We start from the raw sequence: 7,923 nt of genomic DNA on the forward strand, positions 1-7,923 counted from the left end.
ACCCTCGTCAAATTAGAAAAAAAAAATTTTTGGCCCCACCCGTCTTCTAAAAAGCAAAGAGTGTAGGTCCCACACACAAGACAAGCTTTGGATTCCTTCTTTCGGGTGCAAAAATTCGATTTCAATCAAATTCAAAAAACTTAAATCGAGGTATTTCGATTTTGTTTATGTCGACACTCGTATAGTACATGCATATTTGTATTGTTTAATGTGTTTCCATGTTAATTTGAGTTATGTTTGTATTTAAATTTGTATCTTATTTATACCCGATTGATTTATTAGCTTTGAGACAAAAAAATATTAAAATTTGATAAATAATTTGTATTGTTAATGTTATGTTTTTATTTGTTTATATAATAAATAAATATTATTTATATAGTTTGTTGTTCATATTTGTATGTTATGTTTGTTGTTTTTATATGTAATAGTGACCTTTTAGCGTAGTAAGATAAAGATCCTTTTAGTGTAGTAAAACATAGAGCCTTGTAGCGTAGTAAAATATAGAGCCTTTTAGCTTAGTAAAATATAGAGCCTTTTAGCGTAGAGTGCAAAATATAGAGCCTTTTAGCTTAGTAAAATATAAAGCCTTAAGTATGTAGTAACTGCAAACTCTATCCAATAACACTTTACAAAATTAATTATTTAATTTATAAAATAAACTTACAAAAGTAACAAATTAATATATGTTGTCAAATAACTCAAATATCGAGCCCGGAACCCATAGATAATTACTCAATCCAATTCAATAATTAATTATTTAATTTATTAAATTAACAAAATTGTAAAAATGCTGAAATTGGCCCGCATAATAATTAAGGATAAGTTGGTGCTACCGGGGGTCAATTATCGAGCCTGGGAACCCATACATAATTATTCAGTCCAATTCAATAATTTTTAATTTTATTCTTTAATCTAACAAAATTCCATCGGTAACTGAAATTCACACGCATAATAATTAAGGATAACTTGGTGCGACCGGGCCTCAAATATCGAGCTTGGAAGGCCATACATAATTATTAAGTCTAATTCAAGAGTTTTTAATTTAATTTATTAAACAAATACATTTCTAAAATATTTTAAAATAACACACATAATAATTAAGTATAGCTTGGTGCAAACGGGCCTCAAATATCGAGCCTGGAAGCCATTCACAATTATTAAGTCCAATTCAAGAATTTTTAATTTAATTAATTAAACTAACAAATTTCTAAAAAATATTGAAAATGACACACATAATAATTAAGTATCGCTTGGTACTACCGGGCCTCAAATATCGAGCTTGGAAGGCCATACATAATTATTAAGTCCAATTCAAGAATTTTTAATTTAATTTATCAAGCAAATACATTTCTAAGAAATGTTTGAAATGACACACATAATAATTAAGTATAGCTTGGTGCTACAGGGCCTCAAATATCGAGCCTGGAAGCCATTCATAATTATTAAGTCCAATTCAAGAATTCTTAATTTAATTACTTAAACTAACAAATTTCTAAAAAATATTGAAAATGACACACATAATAATTAAGTGTAGCTTGGTGCTACCGGACCTCAAATATCGAGCCTGGAAGGGCATACATAATTATTAAGTCCAATTCAAGAATTTTTAATTTAATTTATTAAACAAACAAATTTCTAAAAAATATTGAAAACGACACACATAATAATTAAGGATAGTTTGGTACTACCGGGCCTCAAATATCGAGCCTCGAACCCATAGATAATTACTCAGTCCAATATTAAAAATAATTATTTAATTTATTAAACTAACACACACAATTAATTTTGTTTAAATTATAGTAGACGACATGGCCTTTCCTCCGCCTGCGCATCCTGGACCTGCCGAGGATCAGCTGTTAGTGTTGCAGGGCGACCATAGGTCCTCCTATGTAAGGGAGGGACAGCTATCGGAGCAGGCTCTCCGCCCCAGGAGACCTGATGATTTGTGCGAGTTCATCCTTTCCATGCCCGCGTAGTCGCGCGCTTACAGGCTACGGGCTTCTATACTATTTTTGAGCTTGGACGGATGCCGCTTGATTGGTCTCTTATCACGGTGTTGGTAGAGCGGTGGCGACTGGAGACGCACATTTTTCACTTGCCCACTGGAGAGGCCACCATCACGCTGGAGGATGTTCAGGTTTTATACGGGCTACGAGTAGATGGACGGGCCGTGGCACTGCCCCAGTACATTAGATCCATGACGCGCGCCTAGTTTTTGGATATGATGGGGCAGTTTACTGGTTATAGACCTCAGGGTGCTGAGAGCAGTCGCGTTCTTTTGTCAGCCATTAGATATCATATGGCTGTTTTGCACCCTGACATTACCGGCGAGACGGAGGATCTCCACATTGAGAGGTACACGCGGTTGGCGCTGCTCCTGCTTTTCGTGTGTGTCTTGTTCACGAAAACTTCGGGGAGTACTGTGAGTATGAGCTATCTCCATTATCTTCAGCGGCTGGATGATTTACCTCAGTACAGCTGGGGTGCTGCTATTCTCGCATACATGTATAGGAGCATGTGCCGGGCGAGCATGGGCCCAGCGGTGGACATATGTGGTTTTCTGCCCCTCCTACAGGTGACAACATTTTCGAATATTCTGTTCATTACTCTGAATTCTATATGGTTGAAATGACTCATAAATTTTACATCAACTTTTTATCTTTGGTTTGGGCCTGGCAGCGGACCATGCCGTTGCAGCCACCTCCACCACCACTTGCGCCCGGTGAGGCTTATCCGTTTCTCCCTCTAGCTTCTAGGTGGATTCTCCGGTGTGGGAACTACCGAGGGAGCGATGCTCATCATAATCTCCCCCTTGTCAGGGATGTGTTAGATATGCTGGTGGACGGACAGGTAAATATGTACCTACACTTGCGAATTAGTAATTGAGTTGTGTTGCGCATCACTTTTATGTTATTATTTGGTAGTTCATCTGGACGCCATACAACGACGAGTTGCTAGCTCAGCTGCCCGATATTTGCTCAGTCGATAGACTGCTTTGGAGAACCTCCGTCCCGATGATCTTCTTCGATATGGTTGAGTATCATGCCACAGAGCGTGTGCTTCGCCAGTTTCACCGTCCCCAGCCTATACGGGGGGAGCCTGGATGGGAGGCTACACACTATCAGCAGGATGCCCGTGCCAGGGTGGACGTTATATATATGGGATGGCTAGAGCAGTAGGTCTATACTTGGGAGGAGCGAGGTCACCGTTTTCCTCTTACACCCATATTTACCCAGGAGGCCACTATTCATCTGTGTACGTCATGGTACCGCCGTCACACCCGACTGATGATCGGGAACCCCATTCATGTGCTTGGCGATCGCTACAGACCATACGCCAGGAGGCACGAGGCACTGGTATGTTTTTGTGGCTTATTAATATTTTATAATTGTGATATAGCGTTATTTAATTAATATTTTAAATGTTTCAAAAGCTATTGGGCATCATCACCTCTACTAGATGGGACAGGAGATGCAGCAGCATGCCGACAATCCTGCACTCGTTGAGTATGGCCGGCAGGTGGAATAGGTGGCTCGTCGGACCCTGCTTCAGGCGAGAGATGCCGCGAGGTTCGACCACGAGGCACAGTATGCGGAACCAGAGGACTACCATCGGGGTAGGGATGTCCCACGAGGCAGGGGTAGGGCACGAGGGAGGGGTGCCCCACAAGGCAGGGGTACCCCACGGGATCGCAGGGGTCGTGGGGGACGGCGAGGAGGTGGTCCCCAGCAAGGGGTCTATGAGGCACTTGTTGGCCCATCTGTGGAGGGACATGATGGGGATTTTGGAGATGAGGCTCTTGGAGATGATCAACCGGGTTATGGACCTCAGGTAGATGAGCCATCCAGCAGCATGCCGTCGTACAGCCTTCAGCTATCTCTTCCAGCATCGCAGGTCACCCTGTCAGGAGCATTGTCGATCACGGGTACATTCGACGGGGATGTAGACCAGTACTTTGCATGCCCATCTATCGCAGCTGAGGACCGGCCCACCCGGGACGTGGATGGCGGGCGCAGGTTGAGTTATGCCTCATCCCCAGCGGTTGATGCGGATCTACCACAGGCGCAAGTATGTTTGTATTACTTTAAAATTTCAATTTGTTTTCTTTTCCTTAATGAGCTGACATTAATTAATTTTTAACTTTCTTATGAAGGTTTCGTCCCAGCCCATCTTCGAGGCCACTACATGCTTTGATGAGGACACCACGGATGCATATACTCAGGCGGCGGACGAGACCACGGTGAGAAAATGTTTTTTGACTCAACACGTACAATACAAATATACTTTTTCACATGCTAAGATTACTACTTGTTTTGTAGGTTGCTGACGGCCCGACGGCCTATTCTTCCGATCCTGCCAGCTGTGGTGTCGATGCTGCTGCACATCCTCACATAAAGAGGCGGCTTGATGACGATGATCCAGATAGTGTACCCGGGCGACAGGGGATGCGACTTAGGCCGGCAGCTGCACTGAAGCACACAGGCTGCGGGACTCACTGATTTACTTGTGTTTTTACTTTGTGTAAATAGTGCATCATGTAAATAATGGTAACAATTTTCTTTTAACAACAATTTTATTTTAATTGCGTTTGAATAGCAATTTTACTTAAACAGTACAACAAAATACAAACCTTGCAAACCTAACACAAAAACAAACAGTAGAACTAAAAGGAAACATAAAGAAAGCAGCTTTTTTCACATGGTTTTCATCTTTTTCAGAACGACAAGACAACTCCATAAAACGTAGTACTATATTGCGAATTAATTATTAAATTTTTCTGCAAGACAGCAGCTTTTTTACACTATGGTTTTCATCTTTTTCAGTAACGACAAGACAACTCCATCAAACGCAGTACTATACTGCGTAATTAATTATTAATTTTTTCTAGCTAAGACAACGTATACTTTTTTCACTATGGGTTTCTATCTTTTTCATACGACTAGACAACTCCATAAAACTGTAGTACTAACTGCGAATTAGTTATTAAAGTTTTTCTGCAAGAGAGCGGCTTTTTTCACATGGTTTTCATCTTTTTCAGAACGACAAGACAACTCCATAAAACGCAGTACTATACTGCGAAATTAATTATTAAATTTTCTGCAAGACAGCAGCTTTTTTCACATGGTTTTCATCTTTTTCGGAACGACAAGACAACTCCATAAAACGCAGTACTATACTGCGAATTAATTATTAATTTTTTCTGCAAGACAACAGCTTTTTTCACATGGTTTTCATCTTTTTCAGAACGACAAGACAACTCCATAAAACGCAGTACTATACTGCGAATTAATTATTAAATTTTTTTGCAAGACAACAGCTTTTTTCACATGGTTTTTCATCTTTTTCAGAATGACAAGACAATTCCATAAAACGCAGTACTTACTGCGAATTAATTATTAAATTTTTTCTGCAAGACAGCAGCTTTTTTCACATGGTTTTCATCTTTTTCAGAACGACAAGACAACTCCATAAATGCAAGTACTATACTGCGAATTAATTATTTTGTCTCGCCTAATAATAACGGGCTCATTGTAGTTATTTTGTATACTCAAAATTTACTTAAAGCAGATATTTCATCAAAAGTAAGGTTTTTTTTACTAAAAGCAAATATTTCATTATATGGCTCAACCTCTTTGTCCACCACAGTGCTACTGTGGAAAATTATGCATGATGCAAAGTTGTTGGGACGGTGGTGAAGCTGGACGCCGCTACTGGCACTGTATGAACCAGTTTTACAAGGTTCCCGGCGAACCTATTTGTGAGTTTGAGGAATGGGTTGATGAACCATGTTATCAGGAATACTACAAAGAAAAACTGCAGTTTCTTCATAATATGTGTTTACGCCAACAGAAAACACAAAGCGAAAGCGATAGAATTATTGCAGAAATGAGGGCGAACTGAAGGAGGTGGGAGAAGAAAAATGGAAAGTACAATGGAATTGTGAAGCACAAAATGAACGTAAAAAAATATAAACGGGAACTTGCGGAGGTGAAGGCGAAACTGAAAGAGGTAGAAGAAGAAAAAGAACAACTGGAAGAACGATTTAAGTGGTTGGAGCGGAGAGTAAATGGCAACCGGGACTAAACATTGGCATGTATGTGTTTAGTGTATTTTTCATATTTCATGTATTTTTATTATGTTTGCCTGCTACGTTTGTGTTTGTGCTGTAGTAATGTTTTCCTTGTTTGTTGTACTAAATTTTATTTTAATTTGAAGTGGAAGTTAAGTTTAAGTGCTTGTGTTGTTATATGAAACTATCAAACCACGCTTTACATATTACATTTTCCTGCAATTAAACAGATTTTTCTTCACTCATTCCAGATTGTCGAACATAATTTTATTTGATATATATTGCAACATACACAAGTACAAACACGTATTACAAAAAAGAATACCAAAATAAAAGACTAGGGGTATCCTTGATAGTTGGGTACATTCGATGAACTTGCACCAGGAGCCGGATTACCACCGGCACGCACACTACCTGAAGGACATTTACGACAGTCGTGTCCTGTTTGCGAGCATATGCCACATTTACGCGCATAAACGGTGTCACCAACATCCATTTGGTTTCGTATACGCGTTCTCTTTTGCACTTGCAGCTTGCGCAAATAGTCCTTGTTACATACCATCTTAAAAGGTTCCGATGGCCAATAATACTCAGCACCTAATGGCTGCAACTTCCCGCTATACGTGTCTACGTATGCAGCAACACTGTATTGCCTATCAACATAGTTTGTTGCCCCATATCCAACTTGTTGAAAGCACTTCAACGCATGTGCGCACGACATGTGGTAGATGGTCCATTTCCCACATGAACATAACCTTCTATTTTAATTCACCGTCTGTAGATTATTCCCACGGTGTCCGCGGATAGCGGTCTTAACTTCAAAAATACCCTGTTCATGATCGTACTGAAGAAATGAATGCCATTGTGCTCGCCTCCTGGACCTTTCAAATCTTCTCATGGGTATTGGCATAAATTGAACACCCCTGTCCATCAATGCCGATGCAGCTGCATGCCTTTCAACAAACCTCTCCGGACCATGGCAGTGACAGGCAATCCACGAGCAGACTTCAACAAGCCATTGAATGACTCCGACACGTTTGTAGTGAGGGCTCCCTATCGTCTGCCGCCATCAGCATGCAATGTCCACATGTGAAGCTCATGTCGCATCAACCAAGTATAGGCTCGTGGATCTATCTGCCGGATCCTTCCATGCGCCTCGTGAATTTGCACTGCTGGTGCTCAATTGCAGCGATCCACATTAAGTCATGCAAGGCCTTGTCAGGAAATTTCTTCTGGAAATTGGCCTTCAGGTGCCTCACACAGTAATGGTGGTATGCATATGGTTCCTGCCATTTAGGCAAGTGACGTACAGAACTTAAAATACCACCATGCTGATCAGATATTAGACAAATACCTGAACGCTGTTTGACAACGTGCTGCTTCAAGTGGTTCAAAAAAAGCGTCCACGCCTCTTCGCTTTCATTGGCACATATGGCAAAAGCTAGTGGAAATATTTGTTTGTTGGCATCAACTGCAACTGCAATCAAAAGCTTAATATCATACTTTCCATAGACATGAGTACCGTCTATGGAAATTACAGGACGACAATGCACAAAACCATCAATTGCTGCTTTAAATGACCAGAACACATAGTTGAAAATATATTCGGGTCTGTCCGGACTCCGCTCACGCCTCCATTCAACAACAGTGCCGGGGTTAAAATGTTGCAGTGCGGCCATGTACCTGGGCAGATTTGAAAAAGACTTATCCCAGTCGCCATAAATAAGTTCAAAGGCACGTTTGCGACTGAGATATGCCTTTCTTTTGGTTATAGTACAACCATACTCCTGGTGGACGGCTGTAATATACTCTTTAATCTTGAACCTAATGGACACTTCCAAATATGGAATCAA

Source organism: Nicotiana attenuata, chromosome 10 (genome assembly GCF_001879085.1).
Source record: "Nicotiana attenuata strain UT chromosome 10, NIATTr2, whole genome shotgun sequence".
NCBI lineage: Eukaryota > Viridiplantae > Streptophyta > Magnoliopsida > Solanales > Solanaceae > Nicotiana > Nicotiana attenuata.